Source organism: Peromyscus maniculatus, chromosome 5, assembly GCF_049852395.1.
Source record: "Peromyscus maniculatus bairdii isolate BWxNUB_F1_BW_parent chromosome 5, HU_Pman_BW_mat_3.1, whole genome shotgun sequence".
In the NCBI taxonomy this organism is placed as follows: domain Eukaryota; kingdom Metazoa; phylum Chordata; class Mammalia; order Rodentia; family Cricetidae; genus Peromyscus; species Peromyscus maniculatus.
Window position 1 is genome coordinate 39,286,878 of NC_134856.1, and position 22,744 is coordinate 39,309,621.

A 22,744-nucleotide genomic window follows, 5' to 3' on the forward strand; every position below is an offset into this window, starting at 1 on the left:
CAGAGACCAAGACTACTGCTTGGGATCATACAGTACCCCAGTTTAGCCTCAGACTCATAATAATCCTCCTGCCTCAGCTTTCCGAATACTGGGATTATAGGCTTGGATCACCACACCTGGTCCGTCCTCCTTCTTTTTAATAGCTTCAATAAATTGCATGTATTTCAAGACTATGATCTGATGAGTTTTGATGTATGTCTGCCCTGTAAAACTATTTACCATGGTCAAGACAATGACTACATCCATCACTTGACTTCATTTCCTCCTCCTTTAATCCCTTGTGTCCATTTGAAATCCTCTCCTTCCTGCCCCTCCTCCCTCTCACCCAGCCAACTACTCATGTTGCTGTCACTCATTTTGGATTACCTTACATTTTCTAGAATTGTTTATGAATGGAATCATACAATATGCTCGCATTTCTGTCAGTCTTCTTTCATCCTACTGCACATCATTATTCGAAAGTCCGCCAATGCCATTGTTTGAATACTTGTTCCTTCTTATTAGTAAAGTAGAATTACATTTATATGTACACACCAGAATGTGTTTACTCACATGTTGATGGGTCTTTGAGTGGTTTCTAGTTTGGGGACTGTTATGAGTAAAACAGCTCAGACTATGCATCTACACATGTGGGTGTTGTTTTTTCTTGTTGTTTGGTTGGGGTGGTGCTGAAGATCGGGGTCTCAAGCATGCTAAGCAGGTGGGCACTGCCAACCTACCTCACCCGCCCTCGGACAAGTGTTTACATGAACACATGCTTCTGCTTCATTCGTAAGTACCCAGGAGTGGAATGGCTAGCTTATGTGACAAGACTGTCTTTAACTTTAAAGAAGTTGTCAAACTGTTTCCCAAAGTGATTAAACCAGTTTACGATGCCAACAGATGTTTAGGGGAGTCCCAGTTGCCCCGCGCCCTTATCAGCATTTGATGTGGTCAGTGGTTTTAATTTTAGTCAAGTGTGTGTCATAGTATGTGGTTTCATTTGCATTCTCCCCCCCCCACTGTGATTAATGACTGTAAACATCTTTTCATGTGCTATCTATGTATCTTCTTTGGTGACACTCTCTGATTATTTGCATTTCTAAATTGAGTTATTTAGTCAATAGTCTTCAAAGATTGAACTGTTTTGGTTTTACAATTATTTTTTGAGATAGGCTCTCACTATATAGCTCTGATTGGTCATAAAGATCTATATAATCCAGGTTGGACTCAAACTCATAATCCTCCTGCTTCAGCCACTATTAGGCTAGGTTCTATGATTATCTTTTACATACATACCTCACACACTCACTACACACACATACATACACACTCATACTACATACACATGCACACACTATGCACACAACACATACTACATGTGCACACACACTATACACATTACACATACCATGCACACACACACACCACACATGCACCCATGTACACATGTACACATGTATACTCACACTATACACACTTGGAGCTGAGTTAGTAATAAACCCATAGACAGCAGAGCAGGTGGAATCTGTGTCATCAGACCCCACATCCACATCTGACCCAACTTCTGAGGAATGATTGGTTTCACCAAGGGGCCAAGACTACTACTTCTTCCCTGTTTGTTTGTTTGTTTGTTTGTTTGTTTTTGAGACATGCCTTTAATCCTAGTACTCCAGAAGCAGAGGTAGGTGGATCTCAGTGAGTTCAAGGTGAGTCTGGTATACGTAGTAAGTTTTAAACTACATAGTAAGAACTTATCTAAAAAATAAATAAATAAGGGTCTGGAGAGGTGACTCAAGAGGTTAAGAGCACTGACTGTTCTTGCAGAGGTCCTGAGTTCAATTCCCAGCAACCACATGGTGGATCACAGCCACCTGTAATGAGCTCTGACGCCCTCTTCTGTCAGGGAGGCAGAACGCTGTATACATAATAAATAAATCTTTAAAATAAATAAATAAATAAATAAATAAATAAATAAATAAATAAATAAATAAATACATAGATGTCAAAGTTAAATTTTATGTGTGTTCATGCAAGTGAGTAGTTGTCTGTGGTGCATGTGTGCCACCACATCATGCATGTGGAAGCCAAACAACAGCCTTTGGGAGCCAACTCTCTCTCCATGTAGGATTCAGGGATTGAACTCAGGATATCGGGCTAGATAGCAAGTGCCCTTACCACTAAGCCATCTTGCCAGCCCAATTTTAAATTTTAGGCAGGCTCTCACTTTGTAGCCCTGAATGGCCTGGAACTGCATGATAGACTATACTGGTCTACTGTGACTTCTTTTATTGTTTTATTAAAAAAATAAATCTCAGGAGTTAAATATTAGGGAAAACACCTGAGAGATAAATCAACGGAGCGACGGAGAAACAATCACCTGCTCTCTTCTCCATGCATCTCCTTAGGCCCCTCCTTATTCCTCCTGTGTGTTGCTCTACCTTCCTCTGAGTTGGCCAGGGGTCCACTCCTGCCAGCTTAGTGTGGACTCCGCCCTCCAAACCAAGGTCTGGCTCCAGTGAGACAGTCTCTGAGTCTCTGAGTCTCTGAGCGGTAACAAAAAAGTCTCTCGCAACACTGGTCTTGAACTCACAGAGACCAGCCTGCCTCAGCCTCTCTTGAATGCTGGGATTAAAGGCGTGTTCTGTCACACTTGGCTCCAGTTTTAAATCTTAGTGATGTTTAGATCAGTGTACTGATGTATTATACTCAATATTTTTTTTGTACAATTTGGGAAATTTTTGCCAAATCCAATCACAAGGATTTTGTCTAACTAAAACTTGAAATTCTTTCATTTTGGTCAATGATCCATTTTGAGTTAAATTTTGTGAATTTTTTTCCACCATATACATATAAATCCAATTCAGTTATTTTCTTCTAAGAGTCCTGGTGCTGTGGGCCAACATTCTTCCTTCTCCTCACCAAACTCCAGCTCCGCTTCTTTGTGAAGCTATGACCTGTTCTAATCTCAGACGACTCCTAAGCCCACCAGCCTCTGACCGCTTTCTACCCACTCCAGAATATGTGGAGACAAAGACTCATCCTCGACCTACTCATGACACCCAGGGAGCATCATCTGGCATCGAGCACGGGGCAAAAACCAAAGAGCATTTCTCTGAGATCGTCCCATTTTCCTTTTTCTCTTTCTTCCTTCCTCTACCTCCTCCCTCCCATCCCCCCTAGGCTGATTCTCAGATAGCCCATGCTGGCTTCAAACTCAATATGCAGCTGAGAGTAGCCTTGCTATCATGCCCCTCTATGTTAAGATGTGCCGCCACGCTTGGTTTGAGTGTCCTGGAACCTGATTCCAGGGCTTCCTGTTAGACAAGCAACTGACTGACTGAGTTACGCCCTCACCTCCCCATCGTCCTACTCATGGTTTGATTTCCAGTGCTAATTGCCTTCCTAGACATCCATCTGTTGCAGCGGGGAACTGGAACTCCTCACTGGGGGAGAAAAACCAACTGGACATCCATTAGCCTGGTCCCCTTGTTGGTACACAGGAAACCCAGGAGCAAGGAAGAGAGGCGATGTGCCAGAGGGAGGGCGGGTGTTGGCCTCTCCACTTCAGGAGTGAGAAGAAGGAAGATTTCCAGAGATCTGGTGACCTGGTTCAAGTCATCCAACCGGCTCACCACAGAGCGCCTCCCTCCGGAGAGTGCCTTAACCTCTGGGCCACACTGCCAGCCACTCAGATGTCACCATCGAGAAAGGACAGAGCATAGTCTTCTTGTCCCCTGGCTAGCAGTTCTTGCTCCGTGAATGCTGTAAGTAGCATGTGGGATTTTCCTGCTGCCAAGAAAAGCCCCGTGTTCTTTTATGGTTTCAAAGAAAGGCAACTTCAGTGGGCAAGGGACTTCAAAGGCGATGTTTAAGGTCTTGGCTATAAGTCTTCAAAGGGTATATTTGAGGTTGGGAGTGCAAGTCAAAGGATTGGGCTTGCCAGAGGGTGGCTCTCTCCTGTTCGGAAGGATCTGAGCTTGTTTTCTTCTTCTGCCTTTGTTGGGTCCAGAAAGGAAGTGCTCCTGTAGGGATGAGGGGTCAGTTCACAGCGCTGAGGCTGTGGTGGGAAGGAGGAGAAGAAGGAACGGGAGAAAGAAGAAAGGATGGAGGGAAGAGAAGGAGCAAAGGAGGGAAGGAGAGGGGGAGGGGAGAGGGAAGGAGGGGATGTTTGACAACTTTCCGGACAACCCTGCATGCTACAGACTTTCTAACGTGCTTCATTGTCCCCATTAGGCCCAAGTTCCTCAGCCTGGCCAGGTTACCAGCTTATTCCCTGGGCCTCTGTCCACCTAGACGAGCTGGTGACGTAAGGGCAGTCACACCCTCTATCCGGTTCACACATCCCTCAACTTTGCCTCATCTTTTGCCCTCTCCTACCTGGAGGCAAGCAACCAACTTGGGTCCCAGTGTCTGTCACCTTGACAGGCCTGTTTCCTGCCCTGGCACTCCAGGCATGGCCATGACCTGTGGCAAGCCTGTCTCTGGAACTCAGTCTTGTAGAACCTCTTTCCCTGTGACCTGGAGCTGGTGCTTTGAGCCTCATGAATTTCCCTCTGCCTGGCTTTCCCATGTGTCTGGCCCTGCCTCGTACCATCACGTCTCTTCATCATGGGCATCATCCATGTGGCCAAATCCCCATGGGTTTCATCTGTCAGATTTTTCCTAAGGTTGGGTATTGGTAGAAAGTGGGGAAGTTTTCAAACTGCAGTCTGTAGTTTTCCTTTGAGTTCTAGAAAGGAAAGAGGCAAGGGTGGTGCAGATAGACAAGCCCCTGTCAGGGCTGGAGGCTGGAATGAGTAACAGCTGGCATTCAGTGTTAAAGATAAGAGAAGCGAGCATCCAGAGAGGCCCAGGGCTCAGAGCCAGTCCCTACCCCACCCTGAAGTACTGTTGCCCACAGAAACGGCTCCATTGCCTCATACACTGGATGACCTGAGGCTGGGGTGACTCCATAGCCCACACTCCTATACTCCACATGCCAGTCTCTAGGGGAATGTGCCTTGCCCTCCAAACTGTCCTGCTCAGGAAGGAACCTGCACTATGGAGCTTCTTCTCATCTTCTTGAACATAAGAATCCTAAAACGAGACTGCAGAGATTGCTCAGTAGTTACGAGCACTTGCTGCTCTTTCTGAGGACCCAAGTTCAGCTCCCAACACCCACATGGCAGCTTACAACCATCTGTAACTCAAGTTCTGCGGGATCTGATACCCTCTTCTGGTCTCTACAGGCACTACATGCACATGGTACACATAACATACATGCAGGCAAAACACTCATGCACATAATAAATAAGTAAATAAATAAATATTTGAAAAGAAAGACTTCCAAAAACATTGACTCAGTAGCCGAGTAGCTACTGAGTAGCTCAGTGATAAGTAAGATGCATGCCAAGCATGTGCAAGGCTTAGCACTGAAAATAAAAACAAAACAAAAACAGTTCCGTGAGCATGCATGCCATGCTTGGTGCAGGGCCCTTCCAAGGGGCTAAATACAAACTGGACTTGGTCTCAGCTCTTAGTGAACATTAGAAATGGTGACACATAACCTTTAATCTCAGCACTTGGGATTGAACTTGAACTCTGTGAGTTCAAGGCCAGCCTGGTCTACAGAATGAGTTCCAGGACAGCCAAGGCTACATAGAGAAATCTTGTCTCCAAAAACAAACAAACAAACTAAAAAGGTGACACATGAGTTGTGTGCGAGAATAATGCAAGTCTGGCATAATTACTAAGGGAAGGAGACTATTCCTGGTGAGAAGACATTCTGGATTAAACTTCATGAGAGCAGGAACTGGAGAAAGGGATTTTAGGAGAAGGGGTGTATGGACAGAGGCATGGGGGTTAGGGTTGCATGGTGCACATTCAGGGGATAGTGAACAGTCAGCCTCAGTAGGGGGTTGCAAGGAATATGAGCCCGTGACAGTCGCTTGGAACCAATTCATAATCTTCCTTGAAAGCCAGGTTTATGGATATGACCTCTGAGTTAGACAAGTAGACCTGGTTTTGTTGCTTTCATAGCTGGGAAACTTGGGCAAGTTAGTTGATATCTCAGCCCCTCACTTTCTTCATCATAACTCTGGGAGGAGGAAAGGAAGGTATCATTTGGAATGTGTGCAGAATGTTCCTGTATTCAGTAAGCATTCAATGAATGCATATTGTCGGTGTTCTCTGTTCACTGTAGGCTTTCCAGAAGTGATGGGTAGGAGGAAGCTAGGTCTCCATGGCCTCCAAGGATGATTAGTCAAATCAGGTGGCTGCAAGAACTGGAGGTGGGTTGGGGAGGTTCTGGTTACCAAGGGCCCAGGTGTGAGATTAACACCTCTCATCTAGACACTGGCAGAATGGTGCCAAGAGGAAAGAACTGGTGGGTATCAAGACAGGGTTGGCAGGCCAAGGGGACTGTGGCAGGAGAGATACCCAAGAAGGCCACATGCGGATCTCGACTCATCCCAAAGATAAGCTGAGTGTCGGGAAGTCCACCATTGAGGGGGCTCAGGGGAAGAAGAGGTGGTGGGATGGGAAGACGGGCGGGCAGTTCTCAGCAAGGCCAGTGGGAAGCAGTGCGGGGGCCGCATCAGGAGCAGCTGCGGATTCAGGGAAAGGGGGTGACATTCTAAAGTCACAGGGGGCTGGAAGCGTGGTTCAGTGCTCTCTCTCTCTCTCTCTCTCTCTCTCTCTCTCTCTCTCTCTCTCTCTCTCTCTCTGTGTCATACACACACACAAACACACACACACACAGAGGCACTCAGAAGTAATTTTTAAAAAACCTACTTTGAATTCCTTGGAATTATATTTTTCTTTTCTCTTTTCCTTTCCCTTCCTTCCTTCCTCTCCCTTCCTTCCTTCCTCTCTTCCTTCCTCCCTTCTTTCCTTCCCCTCTACCCCCCAACATATACAGTCCCTGAAGAGCAGCTGGTAGATTTTATGCTGTGAACTTGGATAAGCCTCTTCCCCTTTAGACCTAGACTTGCCTTCCTCATAGTTGAAAGAACTGATGAGAAAATGAAGGGCCTAATGCATTTCCTGGCATGCTTGTTCTCTTTCCTCTTAAGACTGGGTCTGGATCCTTGGAACAGAGCATCCTCCAGCCTTCCACTCCAAGGCTTTTCTTTTGAGGCTCTTATTTTTCATCCTCCCCGACCATTGAGGCGCCTTCTCAAAGTTTGACCCTAGAGGTGTGTGTGTGTGGGGGGGGTGTCCAGTACCCCAATCAAACTGAGCTGTGTGCCAGTGATGGGGGAGGCATGTGACCGCTTGCGCCAGAGCTAGGAACAGAAAGGGTCTTGGGAGTGTGTGGACACATGGTCTCAGCAACAACATTCCAGGAAGGGCTGCTGTTGGGCTCATGAGGGCAGGTTTGACTGCAGGTGGCTCAAGATGCCTGGGCGAGTGAGCTGAGCCTCTGGGGAAACCTCTGGGCTTTGGATCTAGAGCCATCGGGAAGTGGCCCTTCTAAGAGGAACTGGCTTCCTACCCAACCAAGGGTGACCCTCGAAACCATGGAGAGTTGGAATAAGAAGGGAGTTCCTGAGACAGTATAGAGTCAGGCTATACCTTCTCCACTCTCCTCCGTTACAGCCCCAGGGACACTGCAGCTCCTCCGGACACCAGAGGGTTCCCAAGCTCACAGCCATTGCTTTCTACGGATGGCATTTGTTCTTCCCAGTAGCAATTCACAAAACTCGGGGTCAGATGACACAGCTGTCCCCATCCCCTCATCCCCATTTGATGTAGATTAGAGAGTCTTATCTTTCCCTGGACCTTGCTTAGTCATTTCTGTACCCTTGGCCCTTATCTTAGTTCCTTACACTAGATGAGATCTACCAGACAGCCTGGGTGTGTCCACACCATGTGTGCAAGGCAAGGAGGCCTTTCCAGGTTCCAGAGCCATGTAGGGCAAGGAGCAGGGTGCAAACCATCGAATTTAGTCATCAAGCAGCACAAAGGATGGGAGAAAAAAAATGATGCCACATCTTTACAGCATGCACCCTTAAGCAAAGTCACTTTCTAATCAAACACAGCACTTTCAACACCTCACTTGTATCTGTCTGTAAAACAGACAACTATTTAAACAAAGTCATCCAGGCTGAAAAAATAGTTTTGAAAGTGCCCTTCTTCCCAAATGGGAAATGAAATTCAGATGTGGATCATACGTACCAATTAAGGAGCCCCATCCCTGGGCTGTGGCAGTGATAGCCTTTAGAGAATCAACCATTCTCAGAGGATTCCACTACATTCTAATTATCCAGTGGGGACTCGGTGTGTCTTCTCAGGAAACCATTACCGAAAGCTTTTAGCATGAGCTGTCTCAAAGAGATTCCCCATAGGAACAAGGGGAGGAGAATTAGGTGAGTGCCAATTTCAGCACACTCTCTGACACCAAGAGGCAATCATTCCTGTGTCAGAGTCTAAAAATCTGGAATTTCCCTGGAATTTTTTGAGTTTCCGTAGCGGAGGCTTGGACTTTATTGGAGGCACTTCTGATCTCATTTCACAGGATGTTTTCTGAGAGTTACCCTGTTGCCTCCTTGGCCTTGACTGCTCTTTCTTCCTTTACCAGCCAAGCAGATCTGTTTATCACCCAAGAGGGGGTTCAGGGGTCCTCTTAACCAAAGCCTGCCCTGACCCTGGACTCTCTCAACAGAAAGACCAGCCCATCCAATTCTGTTACATTCTCAGCCCCCACGCAACACATCTTTCAACACTGACAGGGGCTGTACACCTTGCTCACTTGTGAGCAGAACCAGCCATAAGCTAGCTGTTCTTGGAGTCAGGTGTGAACGAAAAGGAAAGAATATTATTGCTATTCTTGACTAGTATAGCTGTTCTAGAACAGTTTTTCATCATGCACTCAGAAATGTGCCTCTATTAAGTTATGGGGTCCATAAGAACAGGTCTGAGACCTCACTTTCTGTGTTCCTGGAGCCCCTTTTGAGGCCTGGTTCTATAACCAATGTCTGGTAGGACATTCATCTGTTTTTTGAGAGCAGCTAGGACAGGACTCCACGCAACAAGTTCCCTAAATATGCTTACTAAGGAAAGACAATATCTGGAGTGTAGACCCTTGTGAGGAGAATATCCAAGTGTAACTTTGTGACTTTCCTAAGCCAATGTCCGTGGGCTTAGGAGTAAGTTTCTAGGGTTCTACTTTGGGGTTGTAGCTTAAAAATGTTAAAGCAGCAGGACATTAGAGAGCCCATCTCCCAGGAATCTCCAGTACAATGGGGTACTTTCTAGAAAAGCTGAACTTGAAGGAGCCTATTTGTGGGAAATAAGTACTAAGCTATCTAGGATGGGACCAATGGCTGGTTCTGCTTAAGGAAGAACAAGGTGAGAAGTCTCTATGGGTGTCATTCTGGTTCAGAAAAAAAAAAAAGTGTGTTGCATAAATGACCTTCAGTAGGTGGCATCAGGAAGTAATCTGACTGTTGCTGGTTCTGTCTTATTGCCCAGGAAGTGCCCTCAGCTCTGGTTGTCCCTCCTGCAGGTGCAGCTATGGTGAGGACACTTAGGACCCCAGCTACTCTGTGTGTGTGTGTGTGTGTGTGTGTGTGTGTGTGTGTGTGTGTGTAGTTACCAGCACAGAAGGTTATAGAGCGAAGTCTCTTGGTATTGCATCTTTCTTCTCAGATTCAATCCCCGAAGACTGATTTTCCCAGGCTTCTCAACATTGGCCTCTGCACTGGCCCTTGGCTAGGCTGATTGGGAGTTCCTGCAGGACCCAACTTTCAACAGCTCATCCAAGCCTAGAGCTGAATGGGAAACCCACATAGTAAGCTGCATAGGAAGGAGGCTCCTGCATAGTCATGAGGCCAGACCTGCTCAGGACTCTAGGACCCCAGGCAGAAGATTAGGACTATCTGGGAGGTCACCAAAGGCACTGGGAGCTCACATGACTGTCCGTGGTCTTTCTGTGTATACAGGAATCACTGGGAAGCTGGGCTTCCCCTTCATCCTGTGGAGCTGCAAGCCTCAGTCTCCCTCACGCTGTTTCCAGCAGACCCAGAGAATACAGACTGGCCAATGGTTTGGAACCTGCCGATTATCTGTGGGGCAGAGGCCTGGGCCTCCTGGCTCTCCAAAGGAGAGGTAAAGCCAGCTTTTCCATTCTGCCCAGGACAGAGTTCTTTGTGTATTTTCCCGTATAAGGAAGTAGACACACCCTACGCAACCCCTATGCTCCAAAGTGCTGGCTAAGTCACATCAGTGACCCATGTGGCCATTCTTCCCTGGAGCCTGGGATTTCTGCTTTCCCTGGCCCTTCCTTTGAATCCCTCACACCCCACCCCATATGGACCCACACCATCTCCTGTTGTAGAATATTATTTTAAGATGTGTTACCTTTGTTTATGCTGTGGAATATTGGTTTAATGATGCAAAGATGTGTTGCATTCTTTATGTTGCATTTGTTTAACTCTGTGAAGCTGTGTTACTTTGCCTGTCTGAAACACCTGATTGGTCTAATAAAGAGCTGAATGGCCAATAGCAAGGCAGGAGAGAGGTAGGGGCTGCCAGGCAGAGAGAATAAATGGAAGGAGAAAAAGAGTAGAAGGAGGAGGACACTAGGGGCCAGCCACCCAGCCAGCCATGGAGTAAGAATGGAAGTAAGATGTACAGAAGTAAGAAAAAGAAAAGGCCCGGAGGCAAAAGGTAGATGGGATAATTTAAGTTAAGAAAAGCTGGATAGAAGTAAGCTAAGCTAAGGCAGAGCATTTATAAGTAATAATAAGTCTCCATGTGTGATTTATTTGGGAGCTGGGTACCAGGCCCCCCAAAGAGTAAAAGAGTAAAAACAACCTACTATATTTTTTTAGGTAAAATTCTACTCATTCAGAGAGGCTGAATAGCAAGTAGCTAACTTTCTCTCCTAGCTCGCATCTCCCCCAAAACAGGGCGTCCTTCGGCTCAGCCCCCACTTAAGATCCCTAGCTACACATGATTCCTCCCTACCACTTCCTGTCAGCTGGTTGCTGACTCAGCCTCGTGACACCATGTTAATTTTATTTAATCAAACAAATGCAATAGGTTTTAATATTCTACAACAGTCTCCCAGCACCGTCAGACACACATGTGGGTCTTAGCCTCAAAGACCCCACAGTCTACTGGGTCAGGCAGACAGCTAACAACCAATTGTGTGCCAGGGCTGTAGACCACAGAGAAAGGAACCATACACAGTTTGATCTGCCTAAGTCAAGAAGGTTGCCCTGGAAAGGATACAATTGAGTGGAACCTTGACAAGGGAATAGGAATTCTCTGGGTTGATGAAGCAGAAGCCTAGACCAGTCATCTTGATCCATGCATGGAGACACAGCTAATGTATGGATTATCAGGAGAGCAACATCCTTGAAGAGTACGCTGAGCAGTGCCTGTGTCTTGAATAAACACAGCCTCTTCTTTCTCCCCTTCTTCGGTACAATTTATATATGACACACACAAGTATATATAGTACAGAAGATGTACATTCTGATGGCTTCACCTATGAACACACCGGTGAAACCAACACCAAGACAGGGATGACCACATCCATCACCCCCAAAAGTTTCCTCCTGACTCTTGGGTACTCTCCCTCCCATGCCTCTGTCTCCTGGCTGTCACTCATCTGCAGCACTCTGTGTGGTGTGTACATATGAGGGTGAGGGATGCACACCACAGCATGCTTGAAGAAGTCAGAGGATAACCGCAGAAAGTCAGCTCTCACTTCTACCCTGTGGCCTCGGGAACGGAGCTCTGGTCATCAGACTCCACAGCAGGCAGTATTAGCCAAGCCATCCTGACAGCCCAAGTTTGTATTTTCTGATTTTTTTCAATAAATAAGACCATCTAATATGTATTACTTTTATTTGCTCTTTCACTCAGCATCTTGTTGTGCATATTCACAGGTAATCCCTGCCTCTTGCTAACTATTATGTCTGCCTCTGGATTATATCACAATTTATTGACCTTTTCACCTGTTGATGGAGATTTGGATAGTTCCCAGCTTGGGACTGTTACAAATACAGCTGCTGTGAATGTTTCTGTACAACCGTCGATGTAAAAACAAGCTAGCAGTTCTCTTGGATAAATACCTGGGTATGACGTGTCCCACCAGATAATAGATTTATGCTTTTTTTTTCTTTTTAAACATTTTTTTTGAGACAGAGTCTCTCTACATAATCCTGGCTATACTGGAACTCAGTATCTAGACCAGGCTGGCCTTGAACTCTCAGAGAACCACCTGCCTCCCAAGTGCTGAGACTAAAGGTGTATGCCACCACGTCCGGCTCTTCTTTTAAAAATATTACATTTATTTATTTATTTATACAGGGTGAGGGGAGGCATGACAGAACACAGGTCAGAGGACAACTTATGAGTATCCTCTCTTCCATCATGTGCATGCTGGGGATTGAACTCAGGCTTGGTGGAGGGCACCTGTATTTACCCTCTGATCCATTTAACCCGCCTTTTAAATTTTTATTACATTTATTTATCTATCTGTGTGTCTATGTGTGAGCATGTGCATGTGTCTATGTGTGAGCATGTGCATGTGTCGCTGTGCCCAAATGAATAGAATCAGTTATTTCCTCCCACCACGTGGGGACTGAGCTCACGTGGTCAGGCTCAGCAGCAAGCACCTCCACCTGCCGAGTCATCTCAGTGGCCCTGTGTTTTGTTTTTAAAAGACAGTCCAGAACAACTTTTCCAAAGTGCTTGCTCCATTGTGCATTCTACCAGCACCTTCTATGTGGCTCCCACATGCTCTTTCGTGATTGGCGGCTACAAAATGCAGGATGAATTTCAGAACTGAGTCCCCGCTGGATTTGTCCAGCTGGTGACTTCCACCAAAGTCCCAGGGCCTGGGTAAGGAGCCAGGAGCATCTGAAAATCTTTCAGGGATGCTGCACTTCTCTGATGGCTGCCTGGTACTGAGGATGCTTTGGAAGGTGGAGAACCTGAACCAGGCCACAGGAGACAACGGACAGAGTACTTGAAATAATTCCTCTGGGCTTGAAGAAAACAAGTCTCATAAATTACAGCCTGAATAGCATAGAAACTAGTTTTTCATGAGTACATATCTGAGCTGGTGTCAGGGCCCCCAATAAGTGGGACTGATCTCAGACCCCGGAGAGGTGATCCACAGCTAGAATGCCCAGAAAGGAAACAGAACCTAGGGGTCCTGAGCCCCGAGGACTTTCCTAGGTAGAAGGACGTTGATTTAGACCTACTCCCTATTGGACAATATCCAGGGCCAATTTCCTTGTCTCCATAACCACTGCTGGGACCTGGCCTTTTTCTCTGGTCCTGTTTGGGACTCAGAATCCCTGATGTTAAGAGATAATATAATCTATAGGATGTATGCTCCACTGGAGTTTTGAGGTGTATTGTTCATTTCTTCATCATCCATCCATTCATTTGCACACCAATAATCCTCATTAGATCCAGAGATGACTCAGGCAGGCCCTGCTAAGTAATTTAGACAAAAGCTCAACCGGGGGAACGCTAACAGCTTCCCCACGGCCGAGTGGTTAGATAAGGTTAGAAAGATCCCTCACATCCAACATAGGATTTGTGTCAGGCACAGACCACCTGGCGGACACCCCTAGGAAGAGGTGAGGGGAATCTGAGCCAGCCAGTGGTGGGATAATAGAAAGCCCAGCAGGGTGATTGACATGAGCCCAGGGCTGCCTCCATCTCCCTGGCTCTAGTCAAACTGTGGCCATCAGTCACCACCAAACACGGATTGCGTGAACAATAAACAGATGGGGCCCGGTAGGAGAAATGGAGGACGGCTGGTCTCAGCAGAGAAGCCTGAAATGACCACTCAGAGGTGACAGTGCAAGCGAGGTACTCATCTACTCACCCACCCACCCATCCATCACCTGCTGCCTGAGCCACCAAAGACAGTATTTCCCCTGGGTGACCCTGATCACAGGGACCTGTTGTCTGTGTTTGTGTCCCCCCTGACCTGGGTCATGGAGAGTGGAGAAAGGGGCCCATGCCTTTCAAACCAGTTTGAGGTCGATTGGAGCTGTTCTTCCTGCTTCTCTTGCTCAGGTGGCCACTTGTCAGCCAGCTGGTGCTGAGTGTCTGCTCTGAGCAGCTCCCCACCCAAGGTCTAAGCCAGGCCATTGGGAGAATTTGGCTTGGTTGTGAGGAAATGATCATTTGATCATTGGCCTGCTACCTGGGACCTGTCCGTCAATCTGGAAGCACCTGGGGTTTCCGAGTCAATGTCCAGAACTTTGAGAGCACTTAGACCTATCCACTTTCCCCATCATGAATATGTGATGAAGCAGAGACCCAGAGGGGGAAGACAGGCCACCAAAACCCTAGCCAGAAATGGCCAACCTTGTTTGCCTAAGCTCCCAGGACCTCTGTGCTTTGGCTTTCTGGGAGGCACTTCTGGGAATCAATGGCTCAGTCTCGGTCACTACCTTGGCATGTTCCCTGTCCTAAGACACTACCCCCAAAAGCCCCACCTGGCCTTGTTCATGGAGCATCTAGGAGAAGAGAGACTGCCTGAGGTCAGGCCCGCTGGGTGAACGAGGCCTTCCTGTTGGCCGGGCTCTCCCATTTAGAAGTGCTGTTGGGAGTCTAAGGCTAGAGTCCAGCTAGACTCTCAGCCTGTGCAGAAGATAAGGCTTGTGAGGAGCTGGGCAGTGCCAGGCACAGAGCGCAGGGCCGCGGCTGTAGCTGTCAATCTCAGCCAGGTCATTCCCCTGGTGCTTTGATAGCAAGGACCTGAGCTAGGCACTGAATGGTAGTGCTAGCCTGAGAAACCTCACAAAGAAAGTCTAGCACGGAGGTATTGGAGCTCAGGCCAGCTATCCAGGCTGGACATCTCTGGACCCAGTGCACAAATTCCTGCTGATGACCCAGGTGGAGGCAGAGGAATAGTGTGATATCTCTTGTAGCCCTGACATGTGGTGCTGCGGTGGGGGGCAGGGTAGGGTGTTGGGGAGGTTCCTCTGGAAAGGGAGGAATGCAGAAGCTCTGGGTTGGGAGGGAGGCTGGGTTCTTGGTATATTTGCATAGCAAACATTCTCCCAGGCCTGATGCCTTGACCCCTCCTGAAGTGGCAGATGTGGGGTGCGTGGATCAGGGTGGCATAGTCCTGTTACTAGGGAAACTGAGGTTCCCTTTGGGGGGTTTTAATTTTACCAATAAAGTAATTTTTAAATAGACTCACGAGGAAGCCTGAGGACAGTTTTATTAGACTTTTTGAGAAAAACAATAGGGCAGGCAAGCTGTAAGTCTTGGCAACTGCCAGGACCAGGGGAGATGGAGAGAAGGTCATGCTGTTTCAGTTAGAATTGGATAGAAAAAAGCTATCAGTGCAAGAAAAACACTCCCAAAACTGGAAATGGACTAGAATACTGAGGAAGGAGCCAAAACACAAAACAAAACAAAACACCATTCAGCCACTGTGGTGTGTAGTTCTTTATACTCCACACCTCTCCTGCTTGTGTTTGGGGACGCTTTTCTGCTGACCATTTTCTTCTCATTGGGTGAAGCCCTGGTAAAGAAGGGCTTCCGGTCTTCCTCTGCAAACTGGCTTCCTAATCTTCATTGCTTTCTCCAGTCCTTACCCATCTGTCATAGTCCTGCCCACAAGACGCAAGCCTTGCCTACGGATTTCCCCTGGGCTTCGCTCTGAGTCCATTCTGGCCAGCCTGAGCCCTGTGTAGAGGAGAGATATCCTGGCTGCTAGCCAGCCAAGCAATAGAAGGGACAAGTGGCCACACAGATGTCCCCTCAGCCCTCCATACTTCAGCATGGGAAGGAGTGTGTCCTGGGGCTCCCAGATTTCTGGGCAGGACTAATAAACAGATTGGATAAGCTGACATTCTTCTTCTTAAAGGCCTCCAAGTACTTGAAGACCCGGATTTGGGTCAGTGAGACATCTTTGGAGTATCGGTCAGGTTCTGGCTAATGGAGAGGTGAGAAGGTAAGGAAGTACTATTTGTAGCGTCCCTGGAGGTTTTTAAATAACACTGATGTGTATGCGGGGAGTGGGGAGGTGCCTGTGGAAGTCAGAGCACAGCTTGTGGGATTCAGTTTTCTCCTTTCACCACGTGGGTCTCAGGGTTTGAACTCCGGGCTGTCAGACTTGGCAGCAAGGACCTTTACCGACTGCGCCACCTCACCAGCCCTCCCTTGAGACTCTTGACAGCAGGATCCAGGTGACAAAATCTGAGGAGTCACTGAAAAAAAAAAAAAAGCATTTTAGCCCAGCGTGGTGGCCCATGCCTTTGATCCCAGCACTTGTGCGGGGCAGGAAGATGTCTGTGAGTTTAAGGCCAGCCTGGCTCACGCAGCAAATTCCTGGCCAGCCAGGGCTACATAATGAGACCACCCTGTCAAAAATAAAAATAAAAATAAAAAAATTGGATCCCCAGCACTGCTGTCCATTGCTTGTTTGTTTGATTCCAAGTGAATTGTAATTGTGTTTATGTCTATTTATTTAATTTTAACTTTGCTTGTTTGTTTGTTTTCTGAGATAGTGCTTCTCTGTGTAACAGCTTTGGCTGTCCTAGCACTAGCTCTGTAGACCAGGCTGGCCTCAAACTCCCATAGATGAGACTGTCTCTGCCTCCTGGGTGCTGGGATTAAATCGTACATCACCACAGTCTGGCTAATTTTACTTTGTGTGTGTGTGTGTGTGTGTGTGTGTGTGTGTGTGTGTGTGTGTGTCTGTATCTGACTTGGTACAGGTGTATGAATTCCGAAGTTCAGTTCAGTGATCACGAAAGACAGAGACAGGACACTGAGGTCTTTTGGGGAAAATAAAAAAAATAAAAATAAAAATCCATTCTAGGCACAGAGAACCTCATCCATTCAAGGAGCAGTGTGTCTTTTCTCACAACTGGAGCTTGGGAGGCTGAGGAACCTCTGACGCTGCATCCTGTGACTTGCTGCTCCACGGCCCATAGCCCACCCATGCCCAGGAAGGTCTCAGCAACATCAGTCACATCACAGCCTCACTTTGTCACTGCCCAATTGGCCAGCAAATCCCCGGCAAGAGGCCGAATGTAGAGGAATAGCAAGCACCACTTACTTCAAGGAAACTGAGGCTCCTGGCATACACCAGAGCCTGCCACCTGCTCCCTGGAAGGCTTTGTTTGGGTGGTCTGGGTGCTCCTAGCACTCCAAGAAGCCTGTTGATAAAAACCACTTAGGAGCCAGTGTGGTGGCACACGCCTTTAATCCCAGCACTCGGGAGGCAGAGGCAGTAGATCTCTGTGAGTTCGAGGCCAGCCTGGTCTACAAAATGAGTTCCAGGACAACTAAGGCTGTTACACAGAGAAACCCTGTCTCAGGAGAAAAAAACAAAACCACTTAGATTTAGCATTATTAATCATTAGAGAAATGTACATTAAACCCACCGGAGATACGAGCACATTTCTATTAGTGTGGTTAAAAGGATAAAGCTGCCACTGCCACATGCAGACACAGAGGAGGAACAGGTCAGTCTAGGCACTCAAGATGTCCAAGTGAGGACGTGCTGCTTTCTCCAGCATCAAGTTCCCAGTTTCCTTGGGTTTCTGGTAGGAGCTGTGATCAATTGTGCTGGCAGCACCAGAGCCCAAACTCTGCATCTCATCTCTCTGAAGGGGATGACGGGACAGCTGTGCAGACCTCTCTTCCTGCGAACATGGATGACATGCAGACGGTCACAGTCAAGGAAGGCAAACCAGAGCTAAGAAAGAAAGTCTACCCAGGCGGGATAATTCAACAACAGAAGCCATGCTGAAGAAAAGACACACTGTTTATGTTCAAGACAAGGCAGGGGTCACAGTAAATAGTAACAGCGAGATGAAAGGCTCTGCCATCACCAGTCAAGTGCAGACTTGTGGCCCAGGATTGCGGCCACAAGTAGCACAGCATGATCCTACAGTGTGCTTGTGAAATACAATGCCTGGGTTTTTTTTTTTTTTTTTTTTTTTAAATCTTTGCTAGAAAGAAAGGAAGGAAGAAGAAAGAAAAGCAAATAGCTGCTGCTTTGGCAAACATTTTAGCATCTTTTTCAAATGTTACCAATCTCCCTATAGTCTCATTCCTAGATATTTACCCAAAAGAGATGAAAACTGAGATTCACACACACACACACAACCATTTATTTGTGACTATATGAGTTAGTATATGTGTGCGCGTGCGCGTGCACGTGTGTAGCTATTATATGTGTGTATACACGGAAGCCAGAGGAGAATATCAGCTATCTCACGCTATCACTCTCTGCCTTATTTCCTTGAGACCAAATCTCTCACTAAATCTGGAGCTAGGCTGGCAGCTTCTGACCAGCAAGCCCCAGCGATTCTCTTGTCTATGTCCCTATAGTGCTGGGGTTATGGGCACACATGGCATGCCTGGCTTTGTATGTGGGTGCTGAGATCTGAACTAAGGCTCTTATGCTTGGGCAGCAAGGGTCCTTACCCCCCCCCCAGCTTTAAGAAACACACCTATTAACTACAGTGCTAAGTCCTGTACCAAGGGCTCAGTGGGTTTCCGCCTCATCCATTTACCCATTTGGCAGCTCCTGCAGCTAACATTTTTGAAGTGCCTACACTGGGCACAATGTCTATCAGTCCATCCTGCCTCTTCAGGCTGGGCAGCTCCCAGAGTCAGGTGGGAATCCAGCTGGACGAGCACCCAAAGGCCAGTCCCTGGAACCTACAGAAGAGCTGGAACATTCTCCGTGGGTACATTGCTGTAGGGTGAGGGATTCCAAGCTTTTACAGCCTCTGGAGGGATGCTACAACCTAGAAAGGGTGGCTGAACTGATAGGGTGGAGAGGGATGGCCCAGGAGGCATTTGTTTTCTCTGTAAGGAATCATTCCCTGTGCCACATAGACAGGAGACCAGGCTGTGTTAACCCACAGCTCCAATTGCAGAGTATCTGTTCTGTATCCTTGCTTGGTGGTTCTTCCTATTTTTTTCCCAACTTGGACATTGGAGTGGACATAGCTTCTTGGGCAACGTGTTTAAACGTTCAAAATCTCAGAGTGAGCCAGAGTGGGCAACACTCACAAAGAACACAGAACCACAGGACAGCGGAACAAACCCGAGTTACATGCGTCGATGTGGGTACATCTCAAAAATAACACGGTAGACTGGAGAACAATGAACATAATTCACAGAAATAAAACAATTTAAGAATGAGGGTTTGGTTTCTGATTAGTTTGCACTTTTTAATTTATTTCCAGTGTGTGTGTGTGTGTGTGTGTGTGTGTGTGTGTGTGTGTGTGGTGTGTGTGTGTGTGTGTGTGTGTGTGTGTGTGTGTGTGTGTGTGGTGTCACTGCATGTGGGTGGAAGTCAGGGGACAACTCATGGAGTTGGTTCTCTTCTTCCACCTTTACAAGGGTTCTGGGGATTGAACTTGAGTCACCAAGCATGTGTGGTAAATGCCTTTACCCACTGAGTCATCTTGCTGCCCTATTTTGATTGAACAAGTTTTTATATAACTCAGGCTGACCTCAGACTCAGTATGTCGCCAAGGCTGGCCTTAAGCTTCTGGTCCTCTTGCCTCTACCTCCCAAGGACTAGAATTACAGGCATGGGCATCACACTCAGTCTTAAGAAGTGTCTATAAAACACAAAACAGGGGCTGGAGATACAGCTCAGTTAGCTGATTGATTGTCTTTCACACATGAAACCCTGGGTTCAATTCTCAGCACCAGGCAAAGCCGGGTGTGGTGAGGCATGTCTGTTCTCCCAGCTCTTGATAGATTGAGGCAGGGGGATCAGGAATTCAAGGACATCCTGAGCTATGTAGTGATTTTTAAGCCAGCCTGAGCTACATAAGATCTTGTCTCAAAAAACAACAAAACCCCAAAACAATAAACAGAACAATGACAACTAACAAAATGCTATTATTATTGCAGATAAAAATTTAGATATCTATTATGGTATCATATAAAATACATATATAACAATATATATGAAGTGTACAGAATATATGCTATACATTGTTATTGATATGAATTTTTAAAAGTCTGAACAAGAAGAATGCATGCTAACCTAAGAGGATTCTCTCTCCCTCTCTCCTCCTCCCCCTAACCCTCCCTCTCCCCCTCCCTCTTCATCTCCCCCTCCCTCTCCCCCTCCCTCTCATGCACAGCAAACCATCAACACCTGGCAAATCTGAGACATATGTGCTAAACCAAGGGCTTGTGTTTTCTGTACTTTGGGTTAAGATGTTTCACAAATTAGAAGCAAAACAAGAACCCAGAGAATCTGCTAAGCAAAATAAGCCAGACACAACGAGGACAATGCTGTATAATTCTATGTCTGCGAGATAAAAGAGCAGGCCCAGTCCCAGAGACAGAAAGAATGGTGGTTACCAGGGACTGCCAGTGGTTACCAGGGACTGCCAGTGGTTGCCAGGGACTGCCAGTGGTAGCACCAGCTAGTGCTCAAATGAGGACAGAGTTTCAGTAGAGAGTGACAAAAAAAAAAAAAAAAAAAAAATGTTCCAGAGAGCAGTGGTAGTGATGGTTATACACAGTGACTTACTTTTAAATTTTTTATTTAATTTATTACTATTGTTATGTGTGCCTGTGTACACACACACACACACACACACACACACACACACACACACACACTCATACACATGTGTTGTATTGTGCCATAGCACCCATGTGGAAGTCAGAGGACAACTTTTGGGGGTCAGTTGCTTCTTCTACGATGGGTTCCAGAGATTGAACCCAGGTCATCAAACTTGTGTGGCAAGGGCTTTTGCCACTGAACCATCTCCCTGGATGTGAATTACTTTGTTGTTTGAGGCAATGTCTTACTAGGGATTCTAGTTTAGCCTAGAACTTGCTATGGAGCCCAGGCTGGCCTCAAACTCATAATCCTCTTGTACTTGGTACAGTGTTATGTTATGTTATACATTGCCCCCCCCCTCCCAGGGTTTCTCTGTGTAGCCCTGGCTTCCTAGAATGCAGACCAGGCTGGCCTCAAACCCAAAAATCTACCTGACTCATCAAACCCAAAAATCTACCTGACTCATCCTCCCGAGTGCTGGGATTAAAGGCATACACCACCACGCCCAGCTGTACATTGCTTCAAGAAAAGTAAACAAAAACAACACAGGATAGGCAAATACATACAGAAAGAGAGCAAATTAGTGACTGCCTAGGGCCGGGAGGGATGCCAGGACAACACCTAACGGCTATAGTGTTTCTAGGGTAATGAAGAGGCTCCAGAATTGATTGTGGAAACGGATGCACAACTGTGACTCCACTAAAAGCCAGTGAATAAACTTTCAATGGGGGAAGTGTATGGTGTATGACAGATCGGTTTCAGAAAAAAAGAGAAAAAAGAAGGAACTTTTTCTGCTGTCCTAGGAAGCCCGTGGTCTGTCAGTTCAAATCAGCTCCATCATGAGTAAGCAGGAGTTCCTAAAGCCTTCCCACCCCACGACATGGGGAAGAGAACTCTGTGAACTGGATTCCAGTCCTTGGCTGGAACTACCTGTGCATCCACGGAACCGTGTCAGGGAAGTGGAGTCTGAGTGACTGAAGAAAGAGGTTAATGAGAATCGGCTCCAGGTTCCTCGGATTTCAAGCCTTAATTAACATCACTGAAAGCCCTAGATACCTGTGAAAGCGAGGCTGTATGAATGTGCCCTGTGCTGGCCTTGTTCACTCAGCACTTGGCATGGGAGATGAAGCCAGCCTTACTACCAGCCCAGCTCCCTGCAGGGGCAGGTCCAGGCCTCCAGGGAAGCTGTCTCTCTGGTGCCACGTCTTGTTCTCCAGGACATTCTGAAGGTCTGAATGGTCTGGACCGGGATTGCCATCTGAGCACCAGACACAGCTTGGCTTTTGGCAAACTCTTTGTCAGGTTTCCACTTTAGATTGTAGAAGGGGCAATCAGGGTAAACCTCCTGCGGCAGTCTTGGTGACTGTCCCTCCAAATCTAAAGACAGTGAAGGTGTCTGGTTCTTTCTATATTAGATGTGCCACTATGGGCCAATTCAGCCACGTCCTGTGGGACTAGCTCCTGCTGAGGGTAGCCTGAGGTCTGTGTGGTGTCAGCCCATTTTGCCCTCATGTGGACTCTTTCTAAGTGACTGGCTCCTTCCTGTTCAAATCAAGAGCCAAACGACCCTAGGTTCTCCCAAAAACATGTGATATGGCCTCATTTGTCCTTTGTTCTCGATTGTCCTCTCAGGGAAGAGACCCTCTTATCATAACACCCCTCAGGCCACCAACCCATGAGCATCATACAATGCCCTCGTGTGCCTCTCTTGTTTGTTTTTAATTTTTAAAACGTATTTATTGGGATTCATTTGTTTGTTGTTGTTTTTTAGACAAAGTCCTTCTACACAGTTCAGACTGTCCTGGAACTTACTCTGTAGCCCAGGCTGGCCTCAGACTCGAAGGCCTCCTACTTCAGCCTCTCCAGTGCTATCCTCTATCGGAACACATTCTAAGGCATGAGTGATGGACGTTCAGGGAGCTTCTGAAGCAGCAGGGTCAGCACCACTGATGGCCTTCCTTTTGCAGGGGGTGGGGGTTCCTGTTTATTTGGGATCATCTAGATTCCATGAGGAACGCTCCCTATACTGTGGCCATTAAGCCATTGTAACCCCTGGAGTAATTCTGTGGCCGGAAAGGCAGGAGATGGAGGCACTGGGGTGGGGTTAGGATCTGGCATAATGACTCTGGAGATCCTTCAATTTAGGGACTACTCCAGAGGTCCGTGTTAGGAAATGCTATTCTGGAATACTACATCAACCACAGCTCCCAATGCCTGCTGTCCCTGGGCCACCAC